This window comes from Falco peregrinus, chromosome 14, assembly GCF_023634155.1.
Source record: "Falco peregrinus isolate bFalPer1 chromosome 14, bFalPer1.pri, whole genome shotgun sequence".
Lineage (NCBI taxonomy): Eukaryota > Metazoa > Chordata > Aves > Falconiformes > Falconidae > Falco > Falco peregrinus.
The window spans coordinates 11,111,605-11,132,023 of NC_073734.1; positions in this window are offsets into that span (position 1 = coordinate 11,111,605).

Here is a 20,419-nt window from a genome sequence, read left to right on the forward strand (position 1 = left end):
TTTCCAGAGGAGTTATAAACCCCTGAAAAATGTGCTTTATAACAGAGATGTTGACAGCTGGCTTTTAACAGTAGCAGAGTTACCTGCCACTGCTTATAATATAGTAGTCTCTAACTACTCTAATTCTGATGAAAAGTTACTGTAATGTGACTCCCTATCTATACTAGGCTACATCATTTTTATTCTTTATGGGCCTCATTATGGTAAGGAAAATGCATGTCCCTCTAGAGAGAAAGCTGGTAAAAGAGGATCTAAGTACTTATAAGCTATGTTTCTTTTACATCAATGCCTGAATATAAGGCTAGAAGATCTAATGTGCTTACAGTAATGAGAAACATTCTCAACACTCCTCAGAAAATGCGAACTTAGATGTGGTAGAGAATTCTAACATAAGTTAATCTATAGTGCCTTTTATCTTGAAAGATTCCTAGGTATTTTAATGATTAATGTCCCTGGGCAACATTGACTCATTCCAAATAACACAACCGCCTGTAGGATGGACAAAGTATCTGTTCTCCATCTTCAGTACTATAACTCTCTTCATGCTTAGAGAGAAGAAGGGAAACAGAAAACAAGTTCTCAAGTGAACACAGAGCTTTCATAGAATACATTCCTAGAATTAACCACAAAGTGGGAGGCACAACAGTTTTGTATCAAATGGTCTCCAGATACTTCCTATAGGTAGATCAAATAATTCTTTATAGTGAGCATCTGCATATTTGATTTTATTAGAAAACAGAATTCCTACTGTTTATTCTTGTTATGGAACCACACAATGCCTAAGCCCAAGTTGCACTTGCTATTTTTTGTGCTATGAGAGCTGGGGGTGGGGGGAAGTGAAAGGATGCAGATATTATTTTACAAAAATTAAAATGAAAAAATATATTTTACATGAACATTTCCAATGTGTTTAAGTATTCTTCATTCACACTTGTATTTTCCCAGTATTAAATCAGAGATTTTTGATTTAATGTTTGTGTTCATGAATACTATATGTTTATGTGTGTGTTAGAGGGTGGAAGAATTTATGCACATAAACTGTCATTTCAAGGTCAGATTGTGAAATGCAATTGCTATTAATGACAGTAAACAACAGAGGTGGATAAATATGGGTAGCTTTTAGCAGATGAGCAGCTTAAACCATTGCTTAATATTTTTTAGAATAGACAAAAGTTTTTTATATGCTGTAGGAAACAGTAGCAAAGACAGAGCAAAGTCAAAGCAATAATCAGAATTTACTGTGATTAAAAAAGAATATATCAGATGGATATAGGAGATTATGACCATCTGTATATTTTTTGCCTCAGACGTCACTCTTACCCTTGCTTAAGGCTCCAAAATATCTCATTCCTAATGTATTTGCCTAGGAATATATGCTATTTCAGGTTTGTAGGGTAACTTCCATTCAACAAAACATGCAGCTCCAAAAAAGGTTAATCAATATTAATAGCTAGTCAAAAAAGGATTTAGTAGAAGGAGATGGAAGGTGCCTTTTTTCCGAAATACTGCCTCACCTTGCAAAATCCCCTTTTGCATGAGGTGAAACTTTCTTGCACATGAATTAGATGTATCTGTAACTCACTGGTCTGGCCTAATCAAATGTGTGATAGTACTTGGTCAATACTTACATGTTTGTGTCTAAAACAGAACAGAATAACTACCTATACAATTCAAACAGTGTGAGATGCAAGTTTAATGCTAATTGTATTTGTACACAAAACGCATTAGTTATCCGTTCAGGCTGAGAATCAAATTTTTGCCTATAATAAAGCAAACACAACTGTTAATTTTAATTTGTCTTGCTCTGAAAATGGAACTAGAAGTGACCTAACTCTCTTATTCCATACACTTGATAGTGTTGTTTCAAAAATGCATACTACACAGAGAAAATGAATAAATGAAATCCTTAACTTATTTTACTCCTAGAAGATACAGTGAATAATGAATCAATTTCCTTACAGTCTGCTTTAGATACAGAAGCTACAACATTCTGTCTTTCCAGTGTTCCCTGCATTTTCAATTAAATGCAGCAGTTTTTTACCCTCTACCAATGTATGACCAAATCTTTTAATCTTTTCTTAAATCACTAAACCATGTGACACATTCAGTAAGGTCACTTACATGCGATGACTCATCTAACAAAGTTTGGCAGATCAGCATTTTGAATGGTAGATTTGAATTTTTGCCAGAAAGAGACTGCAAATTCAGACCCTGATTTTCAATGACTGAAATACTTGAGAACTTTCATATACACCCTCTCCTTACACAAGGCTCAAACCATGGGTATTTGGGTTGCATCTAAATCTGGGTGAGTATCAGTGGCCAGCTAAAAGTATTAAGTATATAGGACTACATAATGTCAGCAGGGCACATCAATGGTGCAGTCAAATAAACTAAGTAGGACGTGTTATGCTGCCGAATCAGGAGGCTAATATTGGAAACCATGCTGTAATAAAACATATCTAATGAGCTAGAATTAATACAATGTAATGTACACATGCACAGAGTAATGGGATCTTGCAGAGATAAAAAAAAATAAATAAACTATTTGTTGTGATTCCTAGCCATAGAATTACTTCCCATAGATTTTTCTATAGCTAGAGTAAAATACTCAGGTACTGAAATTACTGAAAATTTGGTATGAAGGTCCACATAAAATATTGTTGCTTTTAAATAAAATCATGCAAAAATATTTTTAGATCTTGGGTATGTTATATTTATTAATAAATATTTTATCAAGTTCCACTACAGACGCTATTTGAACTTGTGATAAGCCTGAATAATTAGTCTGCAGTACATATCATGAATAAAACAGATTACTTGAAAAAAAAGCAAAAAAGCCAGGCTTGCCTAACACACAAAATGAGGATCTGAGATGAGGCACTGAAATGACATTAACCTTGATTAAGGTTACTGCCTAAAACTGATTATCAACATTGGATCTTTCAGTGCATTACTCTTATTTCTGTTCTTATATTTCATCTTAATCTGAATGAAATTTCAGTGCACTTTTAGAAAACATGTTGATAATTACATTGAAAAGGCAAGTGTCAGAATCAAATACAAATTCTTCACGCAGTAATTTTTCTCTTCACATTACTCTCCCCTCTGCAGTGGCTTTATTCCATTAAAGCAAGGCTTGTCCATAACTGTCAGGCTATGAACAACAATTTCAGGAGGAGTTTTTTGGGTCACTCAGCTTTGACCATCTTGGATCTTGTTGTTTTGTGTGAGAGCTGGGTATCTGACAGGCTAACATGATTACTGCTATGTTTTCTTCTGCCTTTTTAAAGCTTATCTGCAAGATACACTGGCTCTGAGACCCTGCCCTGCTAACATCAGCCTGACAAAATCCATCCTGTTAGTGACTGATTACCCTCCCTGCCAGGCTGAAATGATCAATGAGCGGATGGACTTGTCAGACAGTTCTTTAAAAATCTCTGTAGCAGTGTCTGCAGCAGTGTAACATGGAAAGAAAAACAGTCTAGGGACCTGCTCCTTCTCTGCTACCAGGCATGTGTGGTCTTTTACTACTCCAAAGCCAGTGGCTCTTCAGCCTGGCTGGAGAACTGGTGTTAGATCTGTATGCATCAGCATGAAAAGTTTATGCAGTAACTTTGTAGATGCACAGAAAATTTGAACTTAAATGCATTACAAAACTGCCTAGCAACCAGACAATACAATCCCGTATGTTTGTTACTTTGTGCAATGGCATTAGTACCTTAGTTTTAATCATGATGGCACTTTTGAAGCCTATATCCCAGGGGTCTTCAATTACCATGGACCATGGGAACAGTCATGTAGAGGACAAACTTGATTCCTTTCAGTTGTACTCCTTGACCGCATTAGATGCAACCACTAATGAATATTCAGTCCATCCGACCAAATAAAAACTAGTCTGAAATAAGTCTGCTTCAAAATCACATAACATGGATCAAGCTCTTAGCCCCAACTATTTGGCTTCACAGACATGGTCATGTTGCATCACTCTACTTGCTAATGTAGTTATAGATAATGTGTGGCTACTGCTCTGCATTAAAAAGGGAAAAAACACCTGAAAGCAGGTGTAAAAGTAAAGTAAAAAAAAAAAAAAAGTAAAAATAGTTGTAAAATAAGAGGTGCTATTATATAATTCTCAAACAATGAACAGAGGGAAAAAAAAACCAAGAAACATATTACTAAAGATTTTTTTATGTAACAGCCAAGGAATTTAACACTTGTTAATGTTGATGGATAATCTCTTAAGTAAGTAGGATCATCTGTGATATTTAAACTATATTAAATTTCATAAATATGCAATGAATTTATTGTAAAGTGTCTGAGCAACCACGCAGTTGCTACATATACACTACAAATAAGTTTTCTGGCAGCTAACAAATTGGCAGTTGTATTGCGGACTTAGAACTGTTAACTATTTTGTTGTTGCTGTGTAGTCATATTTTGGTAGTGCCTGGAGACCATAAGCAAATGCAGGCCTCGAAATGTTAGAGACAGAAGTGTTTAAGAAACCAGACATAATCTCCACTCCACAGGGCACTTGAGGCACAAAGAGATTTATTGACATGTCTAAGTGTGCACAGCCAGCTGGAAATAGTGAACAATTGCAAAGGGTTCCAGGTCAACTCATTGCAAATCACAAATCTGAATTCACATCAGTACTGATGTGGTATTGATGTGACACAGACATGTCATAAATGTAAAAAATGAATACAGGTGCCAGTCCATATCTCCACAGCGCATCATGCTTCTCAGAAATAAGGTACAGTTGTGGTTTAACTGTGACCAAATTTCAGTGTTAAAGTTTGTTGAGAATTACACCATTGAGTCCTGAATACAAAATCATTGGTTACCAGATGGTGAAAATTTTAGCTTTTTATAAGACAACCGTGGAAAAATGCTAGATTAAACAAGTATTACAGTACAGCATTGATATCCTCTAGTTTTTTATCTACATTGTAAACCCTAGAGATCACTTCAAAGAGTACCAAGTGTAACTCTTGCATAGCACATCAGTGTTGCACTAGCAGATGGTAAAGCAGGAGTTCCAATTGGAGGTGCTGATGTCAAACAAGTGGTACAGATTCCTCAGCGGAAAGAACTGTGTTGAAGTCAAATAAGAACAAAGGAAAGTGCTGCAGTAAAGAAGAATTTCTCTGTTTCTATATCCAGAGTTGTCACCTAGACCTGCTTAAAATACTTCACTGTAAATGTTTGCAGAACTGTAGTACCACAAAACTATAGGCTTGACAGATGTTGATAAAAAGGAAGACATGTAAGAACAGGACTAAGGACATGTTAATTGTAGTACTAGTGAAGAAATCAAGCAGTGAAAAAACTGGATTTGACTTTGTGATGAATAGTGAAGTCTTAAACATTGGCAGGATTGCAGAATTAGTACAGCAAATTGGGCATATTATTGCAAAACAAGGATTTCTGTATAAGGATAACTGACGGTATGTGGGGTTTTTTTTATGAACAAAGTGTAAAAGGTATTAGAAAAAAAATGAAGCATTCTGAAAACAGAAAGGAAAAAAGGGTATAACCTTGTGTCTGCAAATAGTCCTTCTAGAAACATCTGTAAGCATTTATAATATATGGAATACTGAGAATACTTCAGCTGAAACACCAAGGGTAAAAGCTCAGGATCTGGTAAAAGCCTGAAGAAGGCTTCAATGAAGCAATCCTCCAGCACAAATTATTTTGTGTCCCCACAAAGGAAGATGGTCTCACCAGAAGGAAAAGACATGAGATGATTTAGCAGACTTTTCAAGTAGGCATAAAGTCCTTTCTACACCTGACTTTGAGTGGCATTTTACAGTAAGCTGTAAAACATTACCTGAGACCTATCAAAGAAAGGTCTAGGAAAAGAAGAAGTGTCCTTGTTTTGTTCTTTGCTTAATCATAGAATCATAGAATGGGTTGGAAGGGACCTCAAAGATCATCTAGTTCCAAGTCCCCTGCCATGGACAGGGACACCTTCTACTAGGCGAAGTCCCTCAAAGCCCCATCCAACCTGGCCTCAAACATTCTCAGGAATGGGGCACCCATAGTTTCTCTGGACAACTTGTTCCAGGGCCTCAGCACCTTCACAGCACATAATTTCTTCCAATATCTAATCTAAATCTATGCTTTTTCAGCTTAGAACCACTCCTTCTGGTCCTACCACTACATGCCCTTGTAAAAAGTCTTTCTCCAGCTTTCCTGAAGGCCCCCTTTTGGTGCTGTAAGGTTACTATAAGCTTTCCCTGGAACCTTCTCTTCCCCAGGCTGAACAACCCCAACTCTTTCAGCCTGTCTGCACAGGAGAGGTGCTCCAGCCCTCTGCTCATCTTTGTGGCCCTCCCCTGGACTTGCTCCAACAGGTCCATGTCCTTCTTATGCTGGGGCCCCCAGAGCTGAATGCAGTACTGCAGGCAGGCACTTATTTTTTTACAGACTCATTTGTCCTCCAGGAGCACTCTGCATCCTATGCATCTTAAATATTATCATTCATGATGGAGTTTGATCCAGTCAGGCTGTGGATGTTGACGGGAGACCATCTATGAACCTCTGCTCCTTTAAGCACATTACCGAGTACAGTCCACTACTGGCAAAGGAGGACTTTCCAAAACACACTGGCAGTCACTATAACCAGTACTCTGACAATATGGATAACTCACCCATGGCAACTGAAGATGCCTAGAGCATGACAGAATGTTATCCTACAGGATTATATAGTTCCTTTTAAGGAGTTAAAACTGTGCATCCTGTCAACAGCTCTAACACAACCGGAATAAATTACATTCAGAATACAATTATAATGTCATTATAGTTGAATGAAGCAGATGATCTATAAACTCACAACCTACCTAAATAACAAGAACTGCAATGGGCATGCCAATGCCAGACTGCTTTTGTCACAGATTTATGGGAGTCTGGCAAGCCCATTGACTGCTGGATTAGGATGGGAGGCTAGAAACAAGAATTCAATATCTCTTGGTCCCGTCAGTGGAGACTCTGAGATGAAACAACAGGATGGTACAGATCAATGTCTGGATATTTCATTTTATGTGGTTTGAAATGAAATAGCAGTTCCAAAGTTAAATGCACTCATTCTGTCAAGACTACTCCAGGTTCACTTTCTTCTTCATGACTGTAAAAAGATCCAATTTCCACTATGAAGTCTAGAAACTTATATCAACTACCAGGGTAGAATTAGACCTAATAGAAGCTTTGTGATCTCAAAGAATACAAGATATACCCATCTTTCATTGTAAGATTTTAGCTTTCCACTGGGCTGATTAATTTATGTATTGTATTCTATCTATTTTTAATAAATAATGATAATGAAAGATCTTTATTGCACATGCATGTGTATGTGTACCCATTTATTTCCTGGCTCATTGTTGCATTTATTTTTAGCTTCCTAATGAATTTAGATTTTTTTATAAAATATATGTGGAAACAAAGGACAGGAAAATCCACAGTACCCTGTATAGAGGTAAAGCAAAGAGTAAATACATTCATTGCTTTCCTCAAAGAAATGTATTGTGCAGCTCCTGAAGAACACAATATTGAGATGAAAATGAAGTTGCAATGGAAATGGAATGAGAAATAGGTATTTGCTTCTTGGTGAACACAAGCAGCCTATCAGCTACATAGTTAAAAAGCAGCATCCCCATCACACCAATTCCTGATGACTAAATAAACTAAAGGTAGAAGGACAGGGGAATAAGAAAGAAGGAAAGAAGGGAAATGAAGCTGCCAAATGAAAGAGAAGTGTTTCTGCAAAGGTCAGTAAGGGATAAGATTAGTTTGGAGTAAGCCAATACTACAGTGTAATTTGCAATATTTTCAAACACTTCACAATAAGCATTCCTTGCTATTTTTAATACAGGCTTTGAGCCATGACTATCTAAACAGACAGAGTAGGCATTAAAAGTTCATAGGGCTTGATATTGCCTGTAAAGAAGGAGCCTCTACAGAATTTTATTTTATTGCTAACCTTTATTAGCCTTGTAGCCAATGCTGATTAAAGTGTTGTGGCATATCTGTCAGCATGCATGAATGCATGGAGATTATTAGCAACTGCATTTAAAAGTCTAAGAGCCAAGAGGTAGAGTCACAAGCCTGGAATACTAATTCCTATTTTATTCAGTGTAAACAGTCAAAGGGATGGATATTAGCTTACTTGTATCCTTTTATTGGCATATTTATCTATCCTTTTGCTCTTTTCTTTCAGCCTGTAACTAAGGCAATGGAAAATAATACAAAATATGTCTACAAGTAAACACCAAATTTACTTCAATGCAGAATATCCACTTTTAGCTGGTCAAAAATAACTACTTCAAGCCCCTATTGGCTATGACTTCACAGGAATATCTCCACTCAAGCTGCTCACAGGCAGATTTATACTAAATTTTAATGAAAAATACATATTCAGCAAAAGTATCCTTTTAATATTCTGCATGTAGATACATTCTAGACCTTTACTGAAGTATTTTATTGATTGTGTGATGATTTTTTTGTAGACATAACTTCTAACTCAGTTGACTCAAATTTCACTGAGAATATTTAGAATTCACAATTCAAATTCAGCTGCACGAGCAGTTACTTCAGTCACACTGCAGTCTTTTGTCTTGGGACTTAAACTTAATAAATTACTTAAGAATTGAAGAAATTTAACCCATATACATTTTTGTGATGCCCAAAGTAACGTTTTTTCATGACTATTTTAGTTACAGCAAAAGCCTGTTCTAGTCATCATTCAAAGTAACTTGATTTTTTTAGTATAAATTCAAACAAAATGTGAATAATGAATTAACAGTCTGGTTTGAAGTGAAACTACACTTGGAGATGGCTAAATGTTTATGAACAATATCTTTTAATATTTATGATGCTCCATTCAATGCTATAATTCAGAAAATCCTAAGGCAAGTTAGGCAAAATTAGACAGAGCTCTACTGATGATTTAGGAAAACTGTCTGAGTACAGTTCAAGTAATAGAATCTCTTTGTTGATGTACATCACAGTGAAAAATCTTGGAAAGAATTCTTTTTCCTTCCTATGAAAGGAATTGTCTTCTGTCTGGCACAGAACTAGAAACAGATCATAAAACACAGCTAAGCATTAATGTTAATGAACTAAGATGGCTTCTACCTAAGAGAAGCCAGTACTCAAATGTGAATCACAATGGTAATTAGAGATCACCAATGAGGCTTCTGCATTTTTTTTTTGGTAGAAAACATTTTATGAGGCTGAGTATGACAGTCTGGTAGAAGGATCTGAAAGTTTTAAATAAGTAATCTCTCATGTCTTCTTTTAAAATAACATAGATAAAAACTAATCATAGGTATAACTGTAACACTGTGGACTGTACATATACATCATGTAATCTTAAATAATTAAAATAATCAAGACAATATGCTGAGATAGCAAAGGTAGCTTAAAATTTTAATAATCATAATAGAAAATGTCTCCGAAGGTAATTAAAAAAGCCAAGGGTTGTCTGCCAAGATGTTTGTGTAAACATCTCACTATTCTATTTCTGAAAATGTTGCATAATTTAAAACTGTCTGACAATCCTGTCCAGTTTAAAATTTGTATGATTTAACGTATTTACTTCTAAGTATTTTTTAACAGTTCTTGGTAATTTAACATGCTTTGCTTCTTTAACACTTAATGATTTTACTATGTCATTTATAATACCTGCAATTCCAACACAAAGATATTTCACCATGTTTCTGTAGTTACAGATCTTCTGTTATGTGTATTCTAAGAGCCCCTAAGGACTCTAACTAAGATGAAATGGTCCTATACCAGGGATGCTATACTGTAAGTGTATGAGGTCTGATCAATGCCTGTTACCTTCTCAGTGATCTCTTGGATCCAGCCATTAAACATGGTGGTAGACATGAATAGGCTACCCAAGCAATACTTACGGTAGCATCTAGAGATATTAAATGTCAGTTCCTAAGCCTTAAAAATCCTAATATGTCAAAGGAATTAATATAATGAATCACTATTATTTGTCTACTGAAGCAAAAAGTAGTTGAATTAAATTTCCCCAGTGTTTTCAAATCCTCTGTAGCATCTGTATTATGCTCTCTAATATGGATTACTATGATTTTTCTGCTCTCTCCAAAAAGTCATCTGTATTACAGTTTTTCATCATCTCCTTCCCTTTATGCTGTACTATTTAGAGACCCCCTTGTCAGCTCATCATGAAACTTACTGTAAAGCACAGATTTACAGTTACTGTGATTCTCATTTTCAGTGCAGGAGGCTCTGAATATGTAAATCAATCCTATCCCTGACTCAGACATTAAAGAATGTAATACTTGTAGTGATACTATCTTATCAGAAAGCATGAAGACTTTTTTGAATGCCTTTACTTATTTGTCTGTTATGGTTTGCAATTCTATTAATCACCTACTGCTTTTATTCTTCTATTTTACTTCTTTTGGTCCAATTTCCTAACAGCCTTGCCACATGGTCCGACCTGATAAACTGACAATAGACTATAAATTTTGGTTTAAGTTAACTTTTCCTAATACAGATATACCCTTTTTTGTTCAGTTGGTCAATGTTGCTTGCATAAATATTTTGGATTGTAAACTATTGCAGAACTACTTTTTTTCAAAAATGAAACAAGTGAATCTGCATGAAGATGAAACAGAAGTTTAAGTAGGCTTTAATTAATATATGTTGATTCACCAGTCTGGCAACTATTTCAGTTCGGGTATAGTAACTAGGAATTTAGAGGAAGCACTGATGTAGCATAGCCTGCAAAATTCAAAGCTGCAAAGTATTTTCTATATTGCAAAAACTCATGTTACTCTATTAGCTTTGTCAGAAGAAAACATCTGCAATTCTGAACCCATTTCAGTGCACCAAATAATAACGCAGGTCATGTCTATAATGTCCCCCGTAGCAGCTAACAGAAGTTTTATCTACCTGTTTTAGGTCCAGCTAGCTATCGCTGTTTAACTATTATTTTCTGGTAAAGTTTGCTTAGTCTGCAAAAAAACCCCACCTTTCATCTACAGAGAAAGAGAATTTTTACTTTAAAAGGGAAAAAACCCTAGCATTTTGATAGGCACAAGCCTCCACCAGGGCATAGCCTTACATAGGATAAAGAATGTTTTCCACCAGTGGCTTACTCTCCAAATCTTATACCAAACCTTTCACTCAAATGTCAGTAAAATAACCCATTGTTACCTTTAATAACAGTTGGAGAAGGAGGTCTGTTTCTGGTCAAGGCTTTCTTGGGTTGAGTGGTAAACAAGGAGTTTCTTCTTGCACATCACAAAGCTGAATCTACATTCAGTGTTGTTCTAATTGGTTTTCTTAAACACTTATCTCACTTCTAAATGCATTTTCTTTGAATTAATCACATTTCCTATATTGCCAGCATGCAAGTGTTAATGATCATGAGTGCTGTCCTTCCACTATAAATCTTTTCTGAGCATTAGCTATAACAAAAGAATGCGACATCTGAATTTTGTTTCTTCTTTGAATTTAGAAGTTTAGAGACAGAATACTGTGGTGGTTTTAGTGTGCTTCATTTCTAAGCTTTTGTCTTTACCTAAGTAACTAATAAAGCAAAAGAACAGACTTCTACAGTTCTTTCTCTGCCTACTAAGCTTCTGAAATTCAGGCTCTTTTCCTTTTCTCAGTTAAGCAGTTCAGTGGCTACCTAGGTTGCAACAAAGTCCATACATTTCCTTACCTGCTCTTAGAAGTCTTTCACTGTGTCTGAGGCCTGGGCTATGTATCAAACTCCAGCTCTTTTCAGCCACCACCACTGCCCCCCTTCTAGTGTTTCTCTGCCTGCACTCTAGAAGCTTCTTTCACTGAGCATGCTGTTCTTTACCAGCAAAGAGCAATCTTACCTTCCTTCCAATGAGATCCACATGACCAGCAGCAAGAACAAGGTAACCATGCAGTTTCTTTCTCCATGACCCAACTATTGCTTATTTCACACAATATGAGGTACCCAGGTAGCGATCTGTAAAACAATAAACAGAAAACACTATCATCTATCAGTGCGGTGCATAAGTTTCAGTAAAAAACTTAGTTGTTCCTGAACCTGATGAAACTATTGTTCTGATTAAGCACACCCTAAGCAGTGTTCTTTCCCGGGTCACCACAGTATAACTGCACTGAAAGGCAATAGCAGTTAGGTCCGCACAGAAAATAACATTCTTTGGGTGTCTGTCTTCTGATCCTCCAAGGCTTTGGCTGTGGAGTGGCAACATTATCCTGACAAATCTGTTAGGGAGAGCTTTTAGATATTTCTGAAAATTTTGATGACGAAGTTAGTCAAAGTTGCAATGGCTCCTAGAGGCATTAACGATGGAAACAAGCTAGTTGTTTTTGGTTTTGTTTTTTTTTTTTCCAAGTGGGACCTCGTGATGAAATCTAGATGAGTTAACATCCACAACATTAACTTTGTTATGTGGTAAGTTACTTAATCAGGGCCTGAATCTACAGTGGGCAAAAATGAAGGCTCTGTATGCTGGAATATTCATCACTGCAGCTGTAAAGTACCTTGGAAAACACCCACCCCCACACACTTACAATGGCAACAAATGTGAGCACAACTTACTTTCTATAAAAACACAGAGTAGAAGGTCTCTAGTTCCTTAACTGGAGAAAAACAGATGAGGGAAAATACATTAGTTTTTTAAATATATTGAAGTTACTATGAATGTCTAAAAGCAGCTTTCATCATTATTTTCCTACTAAATGTTAGAATTAGCAACAAGATAGTTATTATCAATTGCTATATTAAGAACTGTCACAAATCTGGTTACTTTTTTATGTCAGAGATTAGCAATTTGAAGATAGCAGAAAGCAGATCAGTTTAAAATTATCTAATTTCATAATGTGTAATAGGTCCACAGTTGAAGAAACAGCTGAGGGTGAATCTTTCTGAGATTCCAACTCACTGCCAACATTTGTTCAATGTATTCACTTTTTGTAGTATTCATTAACTGTTTTTGATTTTGTGTAGTGCTTTCATGTTCAAACTGCAGTTTTGTCTGAGAATTGCATAGAAACAGACTGTATGACTACCTCTCTTCTTCAGAATATAAGGAAAAATCTGTTTGCACTTTGCTGAGGGTTCTTGTTACAGCACATACAGATGCAGAATCTGTAAGAATTTCACACAAGAATTTTAGAGACTCTTAGATTTTAAATATCTCATGAAAACAGAACAAGGTTTTCTTCCATTTGTTTGGATTCCATATTGTATAAGGAATATTTCAACTAAAACATTTAGGGTTTTACATAGAGTTATAATCTGATCAGCATTTATACAGTACAATTCCTATAGCACTATTGTTAGCCCTGGTGACATTTGTGTATAGAATGTAAATTTATGTATCCATAGACAAATGTAAATCGGATCATGTATTAAAAAATGAACTAAAAATAGAAATATAATTATACTAGCACATCCTTGAAGATGATTGCTACTATTCACTTTAAAAACACATGACATGACAACATAATGTGCACTTTATTTGGCTGTTGTGAGAACAGCTGTCGTTTAAGAGACCTAATAAGAACATATATGAGACAATTTATTTTTTTCAGAGTAGTTCAAGTGTACATAAGATTATTTTTTTTAAAAAAAATGATCTGGTATTTAACTTAAATAAGAAAAGATCCTTCTCAACCTTAAGCAGATAGTAAAATTACATTTCATTGCTACTGTGGCATCAAATCTGAGATGTACTGACATAGTTCTTGTGTCAGAATTTTATCAGTAGCTTCAGTATTTCCACCTTCTGCATTTGTTAAATATTGTAATATCTATAGCTGCATGTTGACAAGGAACTTTCAATGAGTTTGTAATGATGCATTTGTTAACATCAGAATTAACCTGTCATACTGCTTTCTTGAGCATGGTTGGGACCTCTTGATAGGCTTTCCTGAACAAGATGAACCTAAACAGATTTGTTTCCTGTTCAGTTGCCTCTCCACATAATACATTAAACATCGGTTTAAACTGGAACATTATCTTAGTGTTAAGCTAATTTCTGTGAAATTCTGCTCGGTTATTTGCTTTAAGGCATGGACTTAATGCAGGTCACGTCTGGTTGCCTGATGTGACATCTACTTTTACTGGGACAGAACCGAGAGGTTGTAATTCTGGAACATTTATAGCTGAAACAAATTATTTTTTTTTTCTATTAAAAAGTAAAGATTATGCTAAACAGACAGTTTTAACCTTTTTCTTGGAAAACTAGATTAAGAAGACAAATAACTATTACTGTTTCATCCACCAAACCCAATGAGCTGGAAATGAAAAACTACTAGCACTGCCGCAGAGGTGTTTTACCAAGTAATGTAGTTTTAATTCAGTGTCTTAATATACTGTCAGGAGACAGAAGCTAAACTGGACACACTGGGCAGGGTAACTGTTCAAAAAATATACCAGAAATGTACAGCCCCCTGTAAAGAAAAATCTCTACACTACAAATTTTTATTTCTGTACTTTGTATAGGCATACATGTAAGTGCATATCTACAGTGTATCACAGCCCTGGGTCAAAATTCTCCAACCAGTTCTGAGCAACTCGTGTTAGATTTCCATTTTATAACTGTAGTTGTTGCCACTTTCTCCAAGTGCTTCTTGCCCTTAAACAGACAAGTTTTCTGAAGTTCAGTAAGAATTTGTCTCAATGTACGTCAGCACTTGATCACGTTGCACAGAATACATTTTAGTACCAAGACATTCCTCACAGTTCACATAGATAAGCTATAGAACAAGTGACATTTTCCAACTGTGGAGCTTAGATACAATGTCTAGTTATATGAATTAAGGAAAATACAAATCCTGGGAAATTCTGACTTCTGCAAAGACTGATTTGTTCCTTAACTCTTCATGTCTGTGTCCTACCAGCTGATCTATATGGGTAAGCAGATTTTCAACTGCAAAGGTAGATTTTCAGAAACTGGGATTTGGAAGTCGATTTTAGATGCTTTGTAACTACTAAACATGTATATCTAATAACTTCTCATAACTTCAAGTACCACTGAGAACTCCATACGTCCCTGCAGTCAGTAAACAGCTGGATAACCCATCCATGCAGAGTACTTCTCAAGCAGCTGGCCTGCATTTGATTACAACCCGCCAGTGTTCACGGGCTCCTCATTATTCCTCCCACTGCTTGAGAAGCAAATGTCTGTGCTGGATCACAGAGTGGCAAGGCTGCATGTGAGAGAATTTCTGCTTTAGTAGAAGTAGAGAAAACTTGAACCCTAACATTCAGCTTTTCATTAATGGAATTAATTAAAAGAGCTTTTCAGGTAACTAATTCCAGCACTTTTGAGCTCCACTCTCTGACAGCCTTTTTTACCTTAGCTTTCTTTTAACATAGCGGACAGGGCTTTGTTTTCTACATGAAAGCCAGTACACCTAAAACATTCCATCTTTCTTGTTTCTTGGATTGACACCTGCACAACTCAGACCACTGTTCCTAATTTGCACAGGCCAGACTTTAAAGCATCACAGTGTTAAAAAGAAAGGGAAGAAACATTTATTTGTTAATTTGAGAACTGGAACTGGTGTGAGCTGTACAAGCTTTGGGACATGATGTATCTTGAGATGAGGTGGGAGGGAGCAAGAATAACAAAACAAAACAACAAAACAAAACAAAAATTTGGGAAGTTAAGTTAGCCTTAGGAAGGCAAGGCTGCAGAAAATTTAAGCTGGTCTAGTCTTTATACCTTCTTTTCATCAAATACAGATTTTTTTAGATCATGAAGTATTAAGACTAAAACTGGATGTGGACTGCAAAAATATTAATTCGCAGATCTCTTGTTCCAACAATTAATTATATTCCAGAAAAATCCTACTTTGAGCACAAATGGATTAATATGTATAATGGTATGCTCCTGTTCTAAAAACTTTAATATGGAAAGTGCTATGCTAAGCCATAGTCTACTTAAAAATAGACAATATAATGAAAGAGCTTCCATTGTAGATGCACATTTCCAAAAATCTGTTTAATGCATTTTTTGCATGGTTTCACAGTAAACAGCTGGTGATCTTATATCCCATAAACACACTTGCCCCATTTTAAAAAGTGGTGTACAGATGAGCTACTGTATGCACTATGTAAATTAATACCATAGCACACTTTTCCAATGAAAGGTAACACTGGTATTATGCTTTTAAACAACCTTTGTATTTATCCCCACAGCCTTATACTGTTAACTTACATGGAATAGAAATAAATACTTATCTTCAAACCAACTGATTAAGAGAATGAAAAGACATGTTTTTGGAAGACAGAATTGTTTATTTCCCATCTTCTAATGAAGATGATTTGGAATATTGCATTTTATTTTTAAAATATGTGGCTGAAAACACACAGTAAGAAATTGCCCTACAATTTTTCTAGAATAAATGGATAAGAACAGAGAGGATGCAATAGTGGTACTGCTACAGTGCACGTATTTATACAAGGTTATGCAGAGTTTTAAAGAATAATAGTGTATAAAGAATTTCCTGGTGGGTTTGATATATAAATATGCCTAAGTCTTGGAACAGTAAATAAGAAAATACAATCAAAAATTAGAAAGTAGCAACATACCCATGGATAACATAAGAAGTCCAGGAACAGATTCTAATATTGATCAGTTATTTCTGAATAATTTGTTGTTCCATCAATACTTATAAAAGAAAGTGAGAATTGATCAAATGCTGTACAATATAGGAATGTCTTGGGAAATATATATATAGAGAGATCCATTTTTAATTTTAGAGATACTGTAATCTTTTTATGTCAGTATACAATATGTTGATGGCAGGTTGCAAGAAAAAATGCTATTAGGATTGTTCACACAATTTTCCTCAGTTAAATGAATTGATTTTCCTACTTATTTGACTTGTGACTTTAGAGTTCTCTATTGTTTGTTCAAGAATGCAATCTCCAAATTTCACAGAAAATTTGGCACTTTGAATGACAGTGAAAATAATGAAAAGCAACAAAACTTTTCCCAGTCTAGTTTTTACAGATAACATAATTACTTTGCCTTATAGTACTTTTACTCACCTGAAGACATTCCTAAGCCTTGTTTCAATGTTCTTTTAAATGCACCTTCAAATATAGGAGCAGTAAGATTCCAGTCCAAGTAATCTCCAGGTTTACCAATGTATTTGGTGATTACAACCCTCATGTCTGAGAATTACAGGGACAGGCATAAAAGCAGTATTTGTGATTTATTATCATTGATCCTTTGGCACCATTTCCAAATTCTCCTCTTCAAGAATGACCAAAATGTATTTCACAGCTATGACTTAAGGCTATAAATGCATCAATTAAAAGGCGGGGGGGGAGGAGGGTAGAAGTGTACGAAGAATCAAGACAAATAAGGAAGACGCAAAACATTTTCAAGTCTGAGGCTTGTAGACACCTGAGCTTACAAGCGAAACTGAACTTGATCAAGAATGCAACACAATACAATCAGGAGTTTTCGACTTACAAAGATGATTTATATTGGTATTGTTAGTTAATGATGAACAACAGAAAATGGAAAGAGATAACATAGTTAAGACCAAATCTTTTTTGTGAATTAACATCACTTTGGGGAAGGAAGGTAACTGAATTTTCTGAGGTAGTGCTGGAAGTCTTTTACTGACGAAGAAATAATTTTTATATGGATCTTCCTAATGTTAATGTAAGACTCTGTATTTCCACACATAAACTTCAGGATAAATGTTCTGATTTATATTATCATGTGGTTTTGTGTATATCAGCTATTACATTTCTTCAGTGAGTGCTCACTGGAAGAACTTTGAAGATTACACATATATATTTTGGTAGTGAGAGCCGAGCCATGCAGAAGAAAGAGTTCAGAAAAAGAAAACTTCAGGTCAAATTATCACACAAGGTATCGGTTGTGCTGAAGAATATACAGAAATAGTTTTCTAAGTAAGGATGTGTATCACAAAAGAAAAATACTGAGAAACAAATAACAAATTCTGTCTGTTACTAAAGAGAATTGGTGCTGGGGCATGTCCGGAGAAGGGTAACGAAGCTGTTGAAGGGTCTGGAGAAGAGGTCTTACAAGGAGTGGCTGAGGGCACTGGGCTGCTTTAACCTGGAGGAAAGGGGGCTCAAGGGAGACCTTATCTCTCTCTACAGCTACCTGAAAGGAGGCTGTAGTGAGGTGCGAGCCAGTCTCCCAGGTAACAAGTGATAGGACAAGAGGAAATAGCCACAAGTTGTGCCAGGGGAGGTTTAGACAGGATATTAGGAAAAATTACTTCACCAAAAAGGTTATCAAACATTGGAACAGGCTGCCCAGGGAAGTAATTGAGCCACCAATGCCTGAAAGTATTTAAAAGATGTGTAGAAGCAGTGCTTAGGGACATGGTTTAGCGGTGCACTTGGCAGTCCTGGGTTGACAGTTGGACTTGATGGTCTCAAAGGTGTTTTCCAGCCTAAATGATTTTATGATTCTATAAAGATCACTAGGATTTGGACACACCAAATTCTTGAAATTTGCTGGTCAAAGATGCAAGCTCTGTGAAACCTATGTACCTAGCAGTATCTGTAGCTAAGCCTGAAAGTCTCTTTGAATTAACTGAATTCCTTTTTTTTTTTTTTTAAGGTGAACTGAATTTGGAAGAATATAAAGGGCTAAAAAAGGAAGGATTAATCCAGAAAAAAGTGTGTCTTAGGGCCCAAGAGATAAAGGATTAAGTATTGTTCAAAGTTAAGCAAGGGAAAAAAAAACCCAACAAAAAACCAGTACAGACGTATGGATGTTATGCAGTGAGGATGGGAGAGGTATTACAGTCTGTGTCTGGTCTGATATACAGATAGTCTCTACCAGTTTACAGCAGGAACTACATGGTAGCAGTCTGGCTAAAATGCATGAAGGTTCAGAAATGGAACTATATCAGGCATGGAAGCAAATTTTAAAGGTCATGACACTGAAATCAGAATAACCAGAGAATTTCAGTTCTCACATGAGAGAACTGATTCATGATGACAAAGTCCAGTTGCACACTTAAATACATTTACACAACACATAAATCTACTTGGTATGGTAAAGTTGAGAATAGCAACCTAACCAATAAGATGTTAAATATTTTTCTACTAGTCTGATCTGAGTGGAATTAAAAGCTTTCTATAAAAAGAAGAGGAAAAAAGGCATATATGTAAGGAGAGAACAGGATACGAAAGACACTGTCCCCATCTTAAGTCCTGTTGGAAAATCTCCTCTAGTTTGATCAGTATAGCAGCCCACCAGAATAATTTTTCTTTTGTGACAGACTTTGATATGAGTAAATTTTTAACAAATTTCATTTTTCTAGAAAAATCTGAATACATATTACCATAATAACCTGATTGTAAAATTTTCCCTAGCTATCCAAAAGTCTTAGGAAAACCAGTTGCATTTATTACTGAGCAATAAGCACATTTTGAGTCTTCACAAAATTCTTAGCAATCATTGCTCCAAAAGAAGCAGTTTGAAATCGGAGGTTAAAATAACTACTACTTTGAAGGAAAGGATTTTTTTACCTCTGAAGAATAATAAACTAAAGCACCTCCTGTGAGACAAGGTACTGGTCTTTTTTATGAAAGTTTGAAAATGACTAAACCTGAAACCAATAACAATACATGTTATACATAAAGCCAATTACATATAAATGTTCTGATTGAATTATGTTAAGCACGACTGAATCCTCATTAGTGTCCGCAGTCATTGCTACCAGGGCCCTGAACAAGGTGCAGAGATTCTGCAATGCCTTCTCTCCCAAGTGGATTTTAGCTGCCCATCTTCAAGGCCAGCTCTGATATAGTGCTGCTGCATAATCTTTGATCAGACTTCCATGAAAAAGCAAAACCATGAGAAGAAGCTGCAAGAAGTCTTGCTGGGGGCCCACAATCTCAGGCCTTCTTCTTCCTCGTCTGAGCTACAATGTCAGTACGTCTGTGCTTGGCCACGCGTGCTGCTGATCCTGACACTAACCTGCTGACTTGAATTCAAACCTACTTCCACACAGCAGGCACATCTAGCAGTCCCTGGACTGGTGGCCAACCTTGTCATGCTAATCTTTTTTGGACACTAGGCCCCTTTGTGTCTCTGTTCACTGCCCCTGCCTGCTTTTGCTGCAGCCCTCAGCTCCTGGCTCCCCTTCCCTTGCAGAGCAGCTTGCTCTTTTGCTGCCTCCCTGACACTGAAGTGGTATCTCAGTGAAAAGCTATTTTGGTAGACCTACATTCTGCCCAAAATGGGTCACTACTTCACAGACAGTAGTACTACATGTTACACTGGCTTGCAATTTCCAAAAAGTAAGACCTGGAGGAAATTAGTCTCTCTTCACTGTTTGGGTGTTTATTGTTCTTGGGTGTTTTAAGGCTTTGGTGCCATGCAAGTGTTACACTTACAGCTGTGAGGTCAATTTG